Source organism: Hyla sarda, chromosome 9 (assembly GCF_029499605.1).
Source record: "Hyla sarda isolate aHylSar1 chromosome 9, aHylSar1.hap1, whole genome shotgun sequence".
Lineage (NCBI taxonomy): Eukaryota > Metazoa > Chordata > Amphibia > Anura > Hylidae > Hyla > Hyla sarda.
Window position 1 is genome coordinate 146824637 of NC_079197.1, and position 18066 is coordinate 146842702.

The 18066-nt window shown below is 46.8% G+C and overlaps 1 protein-coding gene across 3 annotated transcripts in view; it reads right to left on the reverse strand.

Annotated features, from left to right (window-relative positions):
- The window catches only part of LOC130290337 (leucine-rich repeat and fibronectin type III domain-containing protein 1-like protein), a 693710-nt gene that overhangs the window by 205955 nt on the left and 469689 nt on the right, over positions 1 to 18066 (reverse strand). The window lies entirely within an intron of this gene.

Below are 18066 nucleotides of genomic sequence, written 5' to 3' on the forward strand. Positions count from 1 at the left end.
CAAACATCACTTGTACTGAAGCCCTCCCCAAGCCCTGCAAGCATATCATTCATGTCAAAGGAAAAATCCTACATTTAAAAAAGTAACTAGTGTTACACAGATGAGCTACAGATCGCATATTGACCCATAATTGAGTCTTGGTTACTTTGAAAGGTTTGAGTTACCCTTTGATCTATCAATGATCAAATACAGTCACTGTTTCATATGATGGTAAATCTGGTGTACGGTGCGGCACAATTAAGGATGTGTCACCTTTCCAAACTTTGAAGTCTGACTTTCTTTATCAAAACTGAAGGCTGCAAGACAAGACGGTGTAAGGGTAAAATTTGAATAGAAGAAGGGAACTCAGAATCAATTAGGCCCCAAAAACTCCTTGGTAATGTATTTTGGAAGCATAAGAGGAGATACAGAGAGATTTTCTTCATTACAAGTTACAAAGGACAAAAAGATCCGAGCTGGAGGGATATATATCTGTGACATCTATTTTATATTAATCCTTATCTCATTTAAAAAATAAAAAAAACAACCATTTTACTATAACGGCCAACCATTGGGTACTCTCGTCTTCAAGCACACACTACCATTATGAGGTGCCATCTGACTAAATTGAATGACATGGTGAATGAAGGTCTAAGGCAGATACTTTCCACAGAAACATTACTGCATTAGAAGCACCTAGTTAATGGCAGGTTTATCTACTTTTTTGGGCAATCACAGTTTGCAGGCATAAGAACAGATTCCACAACGTGAAAAAAACATCCTCCATACTTAACGCAGCCCATGTCCACTGCAACAGCTCCATATGTGTGATTTTATGTTTTCCATCAGATGTCTGTCCATGGTTCATCCAGTCTTAATATATTCTATATACCAGGAACAGTTATCAAGTGTGAATGTTATAAAAATATTGGCACCATATTGTTTGCAGACCAGAAGAAATACAGAAGTTATAGTTGAACCAAAACAGGAAATAGAGGGGTCCAAAAGTCTCTCTTCCTTATAAGAGAAGTCAAAACAACTTGCATTGTTTACCATACGGATGAGAGAAATAGTGATAGATCACTTTGTGAGATTGTCAGTGAGGTTCTTTCTACTCTATTAACCCCTTAACGACCACGGACGTAAATGTATGTCCTGGCTTGGTGGTACTTCTCGCACCAGGACATACATTTACGTCCTGTGTATGACCGCAAGCATCGGAGCGGTGTTCGCGTCATACACGGCAGGTTCTGGCTGCTATCAGCAGCCGGGGAACCGCCGGTAATGGTCGACTTCCGCGATCACGCGGATGTCCACCATTAACCTCTCAGATGCCGTGATTAGTACAGATAACGGCATCTGCGGCAATGCGCACGTTAAAATAGATGATTGGATCGCCCGCAGCACTGCCGCGGCGATCCGATCATCTGTAATGGCGGACGGAGGTCCCCTCACCTGCCTCCGTCTGTCTCCCTGCGTTTCCTGCTCTGGTCTGAGATTGAGCAGACCAGAGCAGAAGATCGCTGATAACACTGATCAGTGCTATGTCCTATGCATAGCACTGAACAGTATTAGCAATCAAACGATTGCTATAGATAGTCCCCTATGGGGACATAAAAAGTATATAAAAAAGTTGAAAAATTTAAAAATTAAATGTAAAAAAAGAGTGAAAAATCCCCTCCCCCAATAAAAAGGAAAAATGGAAGTTTTTCCCATTTTACCCCCAAAAAGCTTAATTTTTTAAATAAACATATTTGGGATTTTAGAAGGCGAGGAGGAAAAAACAGAAAAAAAATGGTGAAAATGGTCTTGGTCCTTAAGGGGTTAATGGCTAAATTGAAGCCCTGTTCCACTAGTGGCCTATTATTGTGTCACAGCCGGGCCTCAACTGGGGTTGGCTTAGCTTCCATTGTATGGAATATTTTGCAGAAAAAGTGGTCAACTAGTGGGCAGGATAATGGGTGGGAAGTGCAACAGCTGATACATATCCACAACTATTCGTCACACACACTTCATTAGGAGGACAATGTACAGAAGATAAATGTAGAATTTATAAGATTTGCTGCATGACAAGATTTACGTTATACGCTGTTCTAAATCTCCATTACAATATGGGGGGGGGGGGGGACTCTGACTTGTTGAATTCTAACATGCCCAATCCTTTGGCACTTTTAGAGCATTTAGAAAGAGCACTGTAAGTTTTTCATGAGACTTTAATCTTTCAATTATTTTTTTTTCTTTCCTGACTTAGCAGCATATTGAGTCGTCATGCTATACATATCTTCTACAAATTGGTAACATATTATCTCTTCATATACAGAACCACTTGCATCTGACAAAGAAAATCCATTACTGCTAATACGAGTATGACAGCAACATGTGTAAGAACAAGCCTGTTCCCCAGAATGCACAAAGGTTACAATTTGCAATTGTTCCAGACGAGAGGAATGGATTCACTCAGATAATATTGTGCGCTCTCTCGCCCCCAGCTCTGGTACAAGGACTTTCCATTGTGCCAGTCTATTGAGCTCTAGGCCTGCCCGCTCCCTCCGCCTCTGTCACTTTCTCCCTCTGCTCCCCTCTGCCTGTATTCATTCCACTGCCTCCTCCATTTCTAGCCCACCCTTCATGTTAAACCTTTCCAGCACCCCTCCCAGTGCTTCAGACACCCACATACCAACCTTTACTTCATCCCTTTTAATATTTCTGTGTTGTTTATCTGCTGTCTTAGCTGCTTAAAGGATGTGGATATCTATTCTTTTACATTTGGCAAGAGATAAAAAAAATATATATATATATTGACTATTTCTTGGATGCTTCTTTACATAGTTACCAACAAAAACTATTGACAAAATTCTGACTGTCAGGCATAGTGGAGTATGGTCCCCAAATATCTATTTTGATTACCCTATCTTGAAGTGGGTAAAACAAAATATTATACATATGGCTAGGGCATGATAAATGTCAAAAATGCTATACTTACCCCAATCCCCCACAGCTGCCTTTCTCACAGCTGATGTTCCATCTCAGTAGAAACTGCCTGATCAGCCAATCACTGACTGAGGTGGGACAACACTGGGGCCAATGATTGTCTGAGGAGGTACTTCATGCTGAGATGGCTTGTCTTGGAACTAGGAAAAAACAGTGGTGAGAGGGGAGCAGAAGATGGAGAAATGGCAACTTCAGGGGGAGATCAGGGCAGGTGAGTATGACATTTTGTATATTTAACCAACCCCAATCATATATAAAAAAAAAAATATTTGTCCACAGACAACCCATCAACAGATCCCTACACCCATTAGTCAAAAGTCAGTCAAACCCACAAACTTTGGTGGGACAGGCTTACTGTCTGATGTGTACAGGGCCTCCTAACTCCTTTCCAACAGATGTCAGGGGAAAGAAGGATTGAGCAAGTTGGATTTTAACTGCCCCATCCTTTTGTTCTCAGATAAGCCATCCCCAGAGGAGTTTGGCAGTGGCATACCCATTCTCTGCCTATTAAGTACACATGAATGTTCAGCTGCGCTCGGCATTCATGTATATGCGAGAAACATTTGGCTGACATATATTGAAACTGTATAGGTGCCTTTACTCACAATGAAAACTGACAGGGCATGTTGTAATCCTTATTTCTAGAGATGTCTGCGAGAGTCATTGTGGTGGGGTGCTCTTGACCACACAGTGGGGGGGGGCATGAATACGATACTGCCACTTTTAAGAACATGTCAGGGACCCAACTCTAGAACAAAAACAACTTGCTTTTTATTGCATCAACTACAGGCTCTTGGATAGGTCAAATCAATTGGGCTTCTAGAAGAGTTCACAAAAACAAGTTGGTGTTTCCTACTCAGGCAATGGTACTTGTACCCTGCAGTCTTAGTTTACCTGGCATTTCCACTGTGTGTCTGTCTCATTTTTGGATCCCATAAGGATCTGACAGCAGACATCTTCTAGACCTACTGATGAGACACATAAGTATTTGAGCAATCCTCTCCTCAGGCCACTTACAGCAATCTAGGTTGGCAGTGATTGAGTCAAGTTTCTAGCAGTCTTCTGACTCATTCTGGTGACTGGCATTTCCATTGCTGTGACTACCACTTTCACCTTCAGAATACAACTTCTTTGATGTGGCAAAATGGGTGTGAGGCATGCCCTATGTCTCCATGATTAGAGCGGTTCAGCACATCTGGTGCTATCACTCACAAGCAACTGGTTATTTGATGCCTAGAGCTGGAAGAGAAGCAATAGATGAGTATAGGAGAGGTGAGCAGGTGAGCTGGACCCCATTACAAAAGCAATAATTTACCATGTACCATTTCTAATACTGGTAAGTGGTCTGGGGTGTTTAGTCCTTCTCAAGTATCAGGACCTGGAAGTGTGAACTAAAATAAGGAAAGGAATATTGATAGATGAAGAGATGATTCCAGTAAATGTGAATAATCATGGAAGTAACCTTAAACTACGTTTAAGGAACACTACAGTACAGACACCCCTGACGAAGCTCAGTCAAGCAAAACGTACGTCGGGGGTTGCACCTATCTGGGTAAAGCTGATATCCATGACATGTTAAGATTTTTTGTATGTACTTGATACTCTGTATTTACATACCTATGATTCTAACTGCATTATGTGTTTGGTTAACAGCATTGTATGTACACCCTTAGTTTTTTTTTTTTTTATAGCGGTAATTTTTATTGAGGAATTTTTCAAACATTCAAATCCAAGGGAAAAAAACATGCGGATAACATCTGAAAGGGCCGAGCCCAACAGTATCAAATAAATAACACAAAAGAAAGGCTAACAGTAAGACTACTGTGGTATGTGTTACGCCGAGCGCTCCGGGTCCCCGCTCCTCCCCGGAGCGCTCGCTTCACTCTCCCCGCTGCAGCGCTCCGGTCAGATCCACTGACCCGGGGCGCTGCGATTCCGCTGCCAGCCGGGATGCGATTCGCGATGCGGTTAGCGCCCGCTCGCGATGCGCACCCCGGCTCCCGTACCTGACTCGCTCTCCCTCGGTCCTGTCCCGGCGCGCGCGGCCCCGCTCCCTAGGGCGCGCGCGCGCCGGGTCTTTGCGATTTAAAGGGCCACTGCGCCGCTGATTGGCGCAGTGATTCCAATTAGTGTCTTCACCTGTGCACTTCCCTATATCACCTCACTTCCCCTGCACTTCCTTGCCGGATCTTGTTGCCATTGTGCCAGTGAAAGCGTTCCTTGTGTGTTCCTAGCCTGTGTTCCAGACCTCCTGCCGTTGCCCCTGACTACGATCCTTGCTGCCTGCCCCGACCTTCTGCTACGTCCGACCTTGCTTCTGTCTACTCCCTTGTACCGCGCCTATCTTCAGCAGCCAGAGAGGTTGAGCCGTTGCTAGTGGATACGACCTGGTCACTACCGCCGCAGCAAGACCATCCCGCTTTGCGGCGGGCTCTGGTGAAAACCAGTAGTGGCTTAGAACCGATCCACTAGCACGGTCCACGCCAATCCCTCTCTGGCACAGAGGATCCACTACCTGCCAGCCGGCATCGTGACAGTAGATCCGGCCATGGATCCCGCTGAAGTTCCTCTGCCAGTTGTCGCTGACCTTACCACGGTGGTCGCCCAGCAGTCACAACAGATAGCGCAACAAGGCCAACAGCTGTCTCAACTGACCGTTATGCTACAGCAGTTACTACCACAGCTTCAGCAGTCATCTCCTCCACCGGCTCCTGCACCTCCTCCGCAGCGAGTGGCCGCTCCTGGTCTACGCCTATCCTTGCCGGATAAATTTGATGGGGACTCTAAGTTTTGCCGTGGCTTTCTTTCCCAATGTTCCCTGCATCTGGAGATGATGTCGGACCTGTTTCCCACTGAAAGGTCTAAGGTGGCTTTCGTAGTCAGCCTTCTGTCTGGAAAAGCCCTGTCTTGGGCCACACCGCTCTGGGACCGCAATGACCCCGTCACTGCCTCTGTACACTCCTTCTTCTCGGAAATCCGAAGTGTCTTTGAGGAACCTGCCCGAGCCTCTTCTGCTGAGACTGCCCTGTTGAACCTGGTCCAGGGTAATTCTTCCGTTGGCGAGTATGCCGTACAATTCCGTACTCTTGCTTCAGAATTATCCTGGAATAATGAGGCCCTCTGCGCGACCTTTAAAAAAGGCCTATCCAGCAACATTAAAGATGTTCTGGCCGCACGAGAAATTCCTGCTAATCTACATGAACTTATTCACCTAGCCACTCGCATTGACATGCGTTTTTCCGAAAGGCGTCAGGAACTCCGCCAAGATATGGACTCTGTTCGCACGAGGCGTTTCTTCTCCTCGGCTCCTCTCTCCTCTGGTCCCCTGCAATCTGTTCCTGTGCCTCCCGCCGTGGAGGCTATGCAGGTCGACCGGTCTCGCCTGACACCTCAAGAGAGGACACGACGCCGTATGGAGAACCTCTGCCTGTACTGTGCTAGTACCGAACACTTCCTGAGGGATTGTCCTATCCGTCCTCCCCGCCTGGAAAGACGTACGCTGACTCCGCACAAAGGTGAGACAGTCCTTGATGTCTACTCTGCTTCTCCACGTCTTACTGTGCCTGTGCGGATGTCTGCCTCTGCCTTCTCCTTCTCTACTGTGGCCTTCTTGGACTCTGGATCTGCAGGAAATTTTATTTTGGCCTCTCTCGTCAACAAGTTCAACATCCCAGTGACCAGTCTCGCCAGACCCCTTTACATCAATTGTGTAAACAATGAAAGATTGGACTGTACCATACGTTTCCGCACGGAGCCCCTTCTTATGAGCATCGGATCTCATCACGAGAGGATTGAACTTTTGGTCCTCCCCAATTGCACCTCGGAAATTCTCCTTGGACTTCCCTGGCTTCAACTTCATTCCCCAACCCTGGATTGGTCCACTGGGGAGATCAAGAGTTGGGGGTCCTCTTGTTCCAAGAACTGTCTAAAACCGGTTCCCAGTAACCCTTGCCGTAACTCTGTGGTTCCTCCAGTAACCGGTCTCCCTAAGGCCTATATGGACTTCGCGGATGTTTTCTGCAAAAAACAAGCTGAGACTCTACCTCCTCACAGGCCTTATGATTGTCCTATCGACCTCCTCCCGGGCACTACTCCACCCCGGGGCAGAATTTATCCTCTCTCTGCCCCAGAGACTCTTGCCATGTCTGAATACGTCCAGGAGAATCTAAAAAAGGGCTTTATCCGTAAATCCTCCTCTCCTGCCGGAGCCGGATTTTTCTTTGTGTCCAAAAAAGATGGCTCCCTACGTCCTTGCATTGACTACCGCGGTCTTAATAAAATCACGGTTAAGAACCGCTACCCCTTACCCCTCATCTCTGAACTCTTTGATCGCCTCCAAGGTGCCCACATCTTTACTAAATTGGACTTAAGAGGCGCCTATAACCTCATCCGCATCAGAGAGGGGGATGAGTGGAAAACGGCATTTAACACCAGAGATGGACACTTTGAGTATCTGGTCATGCCCTTTGGCCTGTGCAACGCCCCTGCCGTCTTCCAAGACTTTGTTAATGAAATTTTTCGTGATCTGTTATACTCCTGTGTTGTTGTATATCTGGACGATATCCTAATTTTTTCTGCCAATCTAGAAGAACACCGCCAGCATGTCCGTATGGTTCTTCAGAGACTTCGTGACAATCAACTCTATGCCAAAATTGAGAAATGTCTGTTTGAATGCCAATCTCTTCCTTTTCTAGGATATTTGGTCTCTGGCCAGGGACTACAGATGGATCCAGACAAACTCTCTGCCGTCTTAGATTGGCCACGCCCCTCCGGACTCCGTGCTATCCAACGCTTTTTGGGGTTCGCCAATTATTACAGGCAATTTATTCCACATTTTTCTACCGTTGTGGCTCCTATCGTGGCTTTAACAAAAAAAAATGCTGATCCCAAGTCTTGGCCTCCTCAAGCAGAAGACGCCTTTAAACGACTCAAGTCTGCCTTTTCTTCGGCTCCCGTGCTCTCCAGACCTGACCCTTCCAAACCCTTCCTATTGGAGGTTGATGCCTCCTCAGTGGGAGCTGGAGCTGTTCTTCTACAAAAAAATTCTTCCGGGCATGCTGTCACTTGTGGTTTTTTCTCTAGGACCTTCTCTCCAGCGGAGAGGAACTACTCCATCGGGGATCGAGAGCTTCTAGCCATTAAATTAGCACTTGAGGAATGGAGGCATCTGCTGGAGGGATCAAGTTTTCCTGTTATTATCTACACCGACCACAAGAACCTCTCCTACCTCCAGTCTGCCCAACGGCTGAATCCTCGCCAGGCCCGGTGGTCTCTGTTCTTTGCCCGATTTAATTTTGAGATTCACTTTCGTCCTGCCGATAAGAACATTAGGGCCGATGCTCTCTCTCGTTCCTCGGATGCCTCAGAAGTTGAACTCTCTCCGCAACACATCATTCCACCTGACTGCCTGATCTCCACTTCTCCTGCCTCCATCAGGCAAACTCCTCCAGGAAAGACCTTTGTTTCTCCACGCCGACGCCTCGGAATCCTCAAATGGGGTCACTCCTCCCATCTCGCAGGTCATGCGGGCATCAAGAAATCTGTGCAACTCATCTCCCGCTTCTATTGGTGGCCGACTCTGGAGACGGATGTTGTGGACTTTGTGCGAGCCTGCACTATCTGTGCCCGGGATAAGACTCCTCGCCAGAAGCCCGCTGGTTTTCTTCATCCCCTGCCTGTCCCCGAACAGCCTTGGTCTCTGATTGGTATGGATTTTATTACTGATTTACCCCCTTCCCGTGGCAACACTGTTATTTGGGTGGTCGTTGATCGATTCTCCAAAATGGCACATTTCATCCCTCTTCCTGGTCTTCCTTCTGCGCCTCAGTTGGCTAAACAATTTTTTGTACACATTTTTCGTCTTCACGGGTTGCCTACGCAGATTGTCTCGGATAGAGGCGTCCAATTCGTGTCTAAATTCTGGAGGGCTCTCTGTAAACAACTCAAGATTAAATTAAATTTTTCTTCTGCATATCATCCCCAGTCCAATGGACAAGTAGAAAGAATTAACCAGATCTTGGGTGATTATTTGCGACATTTTGTTTCCTCCCGCCAGGATGACTGGGCAGATCTCCTTCCATGGGCCGAATTCTCGTATAACTTCAGGGTCTCTGAATCTTCCTCCAAATCCCCATTTTTCGTGGTGTACGGCCGTCACCCTCTTCCCCCCCTCCCTACCCCCTTGCCCTCTGGTCTGCCCGCTGTGGATGAAATTTCTCGTGACCTTTCCATCATATGGAGAGAGACCCAAAATTCTCTCTTACAGGCTTCATCACGCATGAAGAAGTTCGCGGATAAGAAAAGAAGAGCTCCTCCCGTTTTTTCCCCTGGAGACAAGGTATGGCTCTCCGCTAAATATGTCCGCTTCCGTGTCCCTAGCTACAAGTTGGGACCACGCTATCTTGGTCCTTTCAAAATTTTGTGTCAAATTAATCCTGTCTCTTATAAACTTCTTCTTCCTCCTTCTCTTCGTATCCCTAATGCCTTTCACGTCTCTCTTCTCAAACCACTCATCCTCAACCGTTTTTCTCCCAAATCTGTTCCTCCCACTCCTGTTTCCGGCTCCTCGGACATCTTCTCTGTCAAAGAGATCTTAGCTTCCAAAAAGGTCAGAGGGAAAACTTTTTTTTTAGTGGACTGGGAGGGTTGTGGTCCTGAAGAGAGATCCTGGGAACCTGAGGACAACATCCTAGACAAAAGTCTGCTCCTCAGGTTCTCAGGCTCTAAGAAGAGGGGGAGACCCAAGGGGGGGGGTACTGTTACGCCGAGCGCTCCGGGTCCCCGCTCCTCCCCGGAGCGCTCGCTTCACTCTCCCCGCTGCAGCGCTCCGGTCAGATCCACTGACCCGGGGCGCTGCGATTCCGCTGCCAGCCGGGATGCGATTCGCGATGCGGTTAGCGCCCGCTCGCGATGCGCACCCCGGCTCCCGTACCTGACTCGCTCTCCCTCGGTCCTGTCCCGGCGCGCGCGGCCCCGCTCCCTAGGGCGCGCGCGCGCCGGGTCTTTGCGATTTAAAGGGCCACTGCGCCGCTGATTGGCGCAGTGATTCCAATTAGTGTCTTCACCTGTGCACTTCCCTATATCACCTCACTTCCCCTGCACTTCCTTGCCGGATCTTGTTGCCATTGTGCCAGTGAAAGCGTTCCTTGTGTGTTCCTAGCCTGTGTTCCAGACCTCCTGCCGTTGCCCCTGACTACGATCCTTGCTGCCTGCCCCGACCTTCTGCTACGTCCGACCTTGCTTCTGTCTACTCCCTTGTACCGCGCCTATCTTCAGCAGCCAGAGAGGTTGAGCCGTTGCTAGTGGATACGCCGCTTTGCGGCGGGCTCTGGTGAAAACCAGTAGTGGCTTAGAACCGATCCACTAGCACGGTCCACGCCAATCCCTCTCTGGCACAGAGGATCCACTACCTGCCAGCCGGCATCGTGACAGTATGTCATAAAGGGCATATAAACCCCGGTCGAAGCAACCGATACCGGAGCGCCACAACATAGTGATCGTTACAATAGCCATATGAAGCCATAAAAGGCATATCTCTATACATCAACACATTAAACTATAAAGCCCAGAGGGTTACACACACACACGAAAAGGAGGAGGAGGGGTAGAGAAAGGAGGAAGGGAACATAAAGGGACCCCAGGGGGGGGGGGGGGGAGGAAAGCAGGAGAAAGATAAAGGAAAGGAGATGAAGCTCAACAGGTCAAGGTGGTTGTCGATCAGAAAAGCGATCCCAAGGTTCCCAAGCCGAAAGAAAAGAGGGTACAGAATTATGCAATGAGGCCAAGGCCATGAGGGATTCCAAGGAGTGGCTCTCCCAGATACGTACCAGAAAGTCAGACTCTGGGGGAGGAAGAGTTCTCCAACATTTAGCTATAAGGGTTTTAGCGGCTAAAGCAATATGCATAAAAAGCTTGAATGTTTTTTTCAGATGCAGTGCAGGATAAGAAAGGTGGAGAACATATATGCGGGGATTTAGAGGGACTGAGACACCCAGGGAGTCGGATATCAATTGCTGTACCATCTTCCAGTAATCACCTATAAGAGGACAGGAGGAGGTATGGTAGGGTTCAGTCTATTTAAAAGCTCAGGAGTGTGATACCAGCCCATGACCATTTTGTACTGGGTTTCCTTATATGCTGTGCAGATAGAAGCCTTAGATGCCCTCTCCCAGATAACACACCACTGAGGCAAGGGAATGGTTGTATTGAGAGCATCCTCCCAACGGCCCATGTAGCGGTGAGACGGGGGATCCCCATCAGGGGGCTGAATGAGTAGAGAATAGATGTCGGAGAGAAGACCACCACAGCACAACCTTTCAAATCCAGTAGGTCGAGAGACCACAGTAGAACCAGTCATGGAAAACAAAAAATGCCTGAGTTGCAGGTAGTGGAAACGCTCAGACGAGGGGAGATCCCAGCGAGTCACCAGCTGTTCAAAGGACAGGAGAGAGCGAGACAAGGGGTCCACTATCTCAGCCCAACAAAAGAGACCTCTAGAACCCCATTCCCACACCATGAGGGATGACAGACCAGCAGGAAAATCAGGACAATAAAGGTAAGACTGCAGGGGGGAAGCACAGGGAATACAGTCTAAACTTCCTAGAGCAATATCCCCAAACATATATAGAGAAAGACATGGGACCCAGGAGAGGAGGAAGAGAAACAGAGGACACCAGAGGGGACAAAAGGAGGGAATTCAGGTGAATAGGAGCTAACACAGCTTCTCTAGCTCCATCCAACGGCTATATGCATGGTAGGAGGACCAAGCCGCAAGGTGACGCAGGTGAGCAGCCCAGTAGTATTTTGCCCCATCAGGAACAGCTAACACCCCCCCCCCCCCCCCATGGCCCTGCTAGCCATACAGACAGACTTTGGTAGACGATGTCTCTTCTCATCCCAGTTGAAGCGGAAGATAGCAGATTGAAAGGAGCGAAGGGCAGACAAGGGTACCCGAGTCAGCAGTGTTTCGAAAAAATATAGTGTGGTGCCGGGGAAGAGTAATGGTGTCTAGGGTGTTGTGGTAATAGTGTAGGGGTGTAGGGTCTGGTGGTATTAACCCTTGAATGTTGTGACGCCAGGGTGCGGTTTCCTCAGTAGTAATGTTCCTACCGCCAACCGTCCCACAAACGGCATGGAGAAATAATGGAATGTCCACAGCAGATTTTATGAAGTAAACTGAATAAACTTTACTTGCAGATTTTATGCAATGGTATTGAACATAACAGTCTCGCAGGTTTGCTGGGCCTTGGAAGCAATGAGCTCTTGATGCTAGCCACTATGCTACTATATTAGAATATTTGAGCTGATAGTAGTTCACACAAGATTCAGTAGTTTGAGCTTTTAGTAACTCACGTTTTGTGGCTGCAGGTTCTTAGGCTTTGGGCCTAGTTGAATTGAATTGATGCTGATGAGATGAGGAGATGTGCTTGGCTTGATAATCCGGAACTAAGAGACTAGAATGTAGTGGCTACAGCCCCTTATATATTAAGTGGGCTGGAAAAAAGCTCATTGGCTGGAAAACCTGTAAGTTATGAACCCAGTGAACTCTGTGTACATCGCAAGACCTCCAAAGGTCCTTGAACATTTTAAACATTACAAATGTACATCACGTGACCCGTGAAAGGTCCAATACATATATATCCTATACATTTATATTATTTGCATATATATTAAACAATATACAATTCACATGAGGCGACCAGGGGTAAGCCCCAGGGGGGACAAACACCAGGGGGACACCAGACAACCCTGTCTAGTACTGTTAAACAAAGGAAAAGTCGGAGAAGAAGCATGAGGGAGTTTAAGGGAGGCAGTAGGAGAGGAATAGAGACCCCGCAGTGCAGTTAGAAAGTTTCCCATGATACCAAATTTTTTGAGAGTGTCGAAAAGAAATAGCCACCCCAACCTATCAAAGGCCTTTTCCGCATCCAAGCGAAGAATCAACGCCTGTTCAGATTACGTAAACGAAACCCACTACCCTCCTTGTATTATCTCCGCCCTGACGACAGGGGATAAACCCAACCTGGTCCTTATGGATAAGGGAGGGAAGAAAGGAGAAAAAAGCTTCAAATCAGAGTTAAGGAGTGCAATAGGCCTGTAACTAGCGCAATCATGGGGATCAGGGTAATCAATGAGTGTAGAAAAGACTGCGGGATCTCCTCACCCCCCATAAAATAGTTGAAAAGAGGGACAAGTTTAGGTACAAGTATGGAAGAGTAAGTCTTATAGTACAGAAAAGAGAATCCGTCAGGTCCTGGGGAGCGGCCAACCGGAAGGGATTTAAGGACCTCAAGGAGTTCTTCCCCAGTAATAGGTGCATTAAGAGCATCACGATTAGTGTTGCTCGCGAATATTCGCAATTCGAATATTATTCGCGAATATCGCATATTCGCGAATTCGCGAATTTCGCGAATATAGCGCTATATATTCGTAATTACGAATATTCGTTTTTTTTTTTTTTTTTTTTTTTTCTTCACAGTACACATCACAGTGATCATCCCTCTCTGCTTCCAGCTTGTGTGGTGTAAAGAAGGCTGTAATACTACTGTGTGAGACTGACGTGCGAAAATTCGCATATACGGAAATTCGCAAATGCGAAAATTAGCATATGCTAATTTTCGCATATGCGAATTTACGCGCGTGTTAATTTTGTATGCCAATATTCACATGTAAATTTTCGCATACGCGAATATTCGCATATGCGAAAATAAAACAAGAATATAACGAATATGCGAATATTCGCGAATATATGACGAATATTCGTCCATATATTCGCGAATATTCGCGAATTCGAATATGGCCTATGCCGCTCAACACTAATCACGATCGTCCCCCGACAAAGTGGGCAAGCCCCATCGGGACAGGTGAGAATCAAGAGCAGCAGCACGCTCCCCCGGATCAGACGGAAGCTGTGAAGGAAGAGAATAATTATCAGAATAGTAATTAACGACACCCTTCGTTTTTAATCCATTATATTTTCTGCCTTTCCTGAGTATGTGCTCCTGAGGGGACTGTTTTTGGGGCCATTTATTTGTCTATGTGTATTATTTTAATATGGATTTTTAATAAAAATTTGTATTTTGTGCATATTTTGTTGAAGTGTTTTTTGGGGTTATAGAAAATGGTACTTGTAATACCTGATCGACTTACAAATATATGCCTTGCTATTCTAAGCCAAATATGCTAATAACATGACCTATTGAAGCAACTTGACAGTCAGAAATTAGTAACCCAGAATTTGAGGACTTGCTTGCGGCATGGTTATACCTACAGAATCATGGAGTAGTTAATTCATCACAACAGTAAATGTGAATTTAGAGTTACCGTATATACTCGAGTATAAGCCGACCCGAATATAAGCCGAGGCCCCTAATTTCACATCACCCTCCCCCTGTCATCATCCAGACCCCTGTCATTAACACCCTCAACATCATCACCCTGTCATCATCCCCCCTTTATCATCACCCCGTCATCATCACCCTGTCATCATCACCCCTTCATCATCACCGCCTGTCATCATCATCCCCTTTCATCATTACCCTGTCATCACCCCCCCTTCATCATCCCCCCTTCATCATTACCCTGTCATCATCCCCCCTTCATCATCCCCCCTTCATCATCACCGCCTGTCATCATCCCCCTGTCATCATCCCACACACACCCCCGTCATCATCACCGCCTGTCATCATCCCCCTGTCATCATCCCACACCCCCCTTCATCATCACCGCCTGTCATCATCCCCCTGTCATCATCCCACCCCCCTCCTTCATCATCACCACCTGTTATCATCCCCCTGTCATCATCCCACCCCCCTCCCTCATCATCACCACCTGTTATCATCCCCCTGTCATCATCCCACCCCCCTCCTTCATCATCACCACCTGTTATCATCCCCCTGTCATCATCCCACACCACCCCCTTCATCATCACCACCTGTTATCATCCACCTGTCATCATCCCACACCACCCCCTTCATCATCACCACCTGTTATCATCCCCCTGTCATCATTCCCCCCCCTCCTTCATCATCACCACCTGTTATCATCCCCCTGTCATCATCCCACACCACCCCCTTCATCATCACCACCTGTTATCATCCCCCTGTCATCATCCCACACCACCCCCTTCATCATCACCACCTGTTATCATCCCCCTGTCATCATCCCACCTCCCCTTCATCATCACACCTGTTATCATCCCCCTGTCATCATCCCACACCACCCCCTTCATCATCACCCCACCTGTTATCATCCAACTGTCATCATCCCACCCCCTCCTTTATCATCACCACCTGTTATCATCCCCCTGTCATCATCCCACACCACCCCCTTCATCAACACCACCTGTTATCATCCCCCTGTCATCATCCCACCCCCCCCTTCATCATCACCACCTGTTATCATCCCCCTGTCATCATCCCACACCACCCCCTTCATCATCACCCCACCTGTTATCATCCAACTGTCATCATCCCACCCCCTCCTTTATCATCACCACCTGTTATCATCCCCCTGTCATCATCCCACACCACCCCCTTCATCAACACCACCTGTTATCATCCCCCTGTCATCATCCCACCCCCCCCTTCATCATCACCACCTGTTATCATCCCCCTGTCATCATCCCACACCACCCCCTTCATCATCACCTGTTATCATCCCCCTGTCATCATCCCACCCCCCCACTTCATCATCACCACCTGTGAATGTCTGAACAGTGGTCTTCAATCTGCGGACCTCCAGATGTTTCAAAACTACAACTCCCAGCATGCCCGGCGCAACGTCCCTGTGCGTCGTCGTCAAGGCAACCTCACTATTCCGGTCCCGAAGCACGGAAAAGAGGCCCCCCCAGTGATGATGGACAGCCCGAAACGACTATCCCTCCCCACTGGACGGTCCCTGCAGCATAGATGGCCAAGACCAGCTCACCCTTCCTTCCCGCCGAGGTGAGGTGAGTACAAAACTAAAGGGGGGGGGGGTCTGGATGATGACTAATGCCGCAGTGGTCTTCAACCTGCGGACCTCCAGATGTTTTAAAACTACTACTCCCAGCATGCCCGGACAGCCGATGAGAGCTGTAGTCTTGAAACATCTGGAGGTCCGCAGGTTGAAGACCACTGAGGGCGGAGAGTTCACTCAAGTATAAGCCGAGGGGGGTGTTTTCAGCACAAAAAATCGTACTGAAAAACTCGGCTTATACTCGAGTATATACGGTAGGTAATAGATTGACACTGAGAACCTATGATTTCTGAAAATAATGACAAAGAATGGGTATGGTTAAAGGGAAAAAAATAACAATACTGAATGCGTCTTTTCTCCAGAATCCACAAAATGAAAAAATAAAAAATCCCCCTTCCTTCTGTCTCTCACTGGTGAAGATTTAATTTCCTCTTTGTATCAATTAAACCTGTCTCTCCTTCTGTCAAACATATCTTTTTAAATACAAGAACTCCAAGTGGGAGAGGAATTGTACGTGGTGACAAAACAGGCAGCAAAGTGCCTATGAGCGTGTGGTAGCGCGTCCTGCCTCCACGCCTGAGCGTATTATTATGGAACAATTATCTGTGTGACTGTAATTCCTGTACAAACAATTGTCAGAAATTCAAGTGACATGTGCCTCTCATTCTGTAGCTATAAGAAGGGATTAGGTTTCTCCACTCTTTTAACTCTTAACAAACGCCTTGAGAAACTTTTAAGCAATAAACAGAAAGCTTAAGATTCCGAGCATGTTCACGTTCAATGTCTTCCCAACATCTTAACCAAGACCAAAGCAATAATTCAGCTTGCTCACATACCAAATGTGTCCATAAGGCTCCATTGCCAGGTGAAGGTTATCTGCACAGTATATATGTCTATATCCCACCAAAAGAAAAAAAAAAAAAAAAAAAAAAAAACATATGGAAAATTAAAGGGGTGCCAGAAAGTTAAACAGATTTGTAAATTACTTCTATTAAAAAATCTTAATCCTTTCAGTACTTTTTAGCAGCTGTTTGCTACAGAGGAAAATCTATATTTTTTTTATTTCTTTTTTGTGTTGTCCACAGTGCTCTCTGCTGACACCTGATGCCCATATCAGGAACTGTCCAGAGCAGGAGAAAATCCCCATAGCAAACCTATGCTGCTCTGGACAGTTCCTGATGTGGACAGAGGTGTCAGCAGAGAGCAGTGTGGACAACACAAAAAATAAATTCAAAAAGAAAAGAATTTCCTCTGGAGCATATAGCAGCTGATAAGTACTGGAAGGATTAAGATTTTTAAATAGAAGTAATTTACAAATCTGTTTAACTTTCTGGCACCAGTTGATTTAAAAAAAAAATATATATATATAGTTTTCCACCAGAGTACTCCTTTAAACATTTTAGAACACCCTTGAACGTTCTGGTAAAAGGATAGAGCTAGTCTACCCCTATGTATGCTCTATTTCTCATTACATGGTTCCTAAGTTCAAAGTTTAGTTCTCAAGAGTCATGTTAATTGTGAATGCATGAAAACAAGCCTGGCTACCACATTGACTTCCTGGCTACCACATTACCACATTGATTCAAGATATCCGGAGCACCACATTTGCTCTGATATGAAAAACATTATTTTTCTTCTGACAATTTTAAGGGCTCCTTATTCCCTCAAGTTCCTTAATTACAATTAAAAGGGGTACTCCACAGGCCAATGTTTGGAAGTAAATATTCCGAATGCAGTTTTCACGCTGCGGGAGTTGGCCATGCCCCTCGTGACATCACGGCCAGCCCTCCTCAATGCAAGTTTATGGGAGGGGATGTGATGGCCATCACGTCCCCCCTCCTATAGACTTGCATTGAGGGGGAGTGGCTGTGTTGTCACAAGGGGCGTGACCTACCTCCGCAGCGCGAAAACAACATTTGGAACATTTATTGCCGAACGCTGGCCAGTGGAATACCCCTTCAAGCTGTGGATTTCCACTTGCCACTAATCTTACTTGGCCTTCCTGGGGGGTCAACCTAATTGTGAGGGTTCTCGGATGGGGGCTTTATCATGGGGGATGTAGTATAAATATGAAGCGGGCAGGAGAGTCCATTTTTTTTGCTGCTGCCACTGCACGATTGTGATAGCGCTGTACATGGA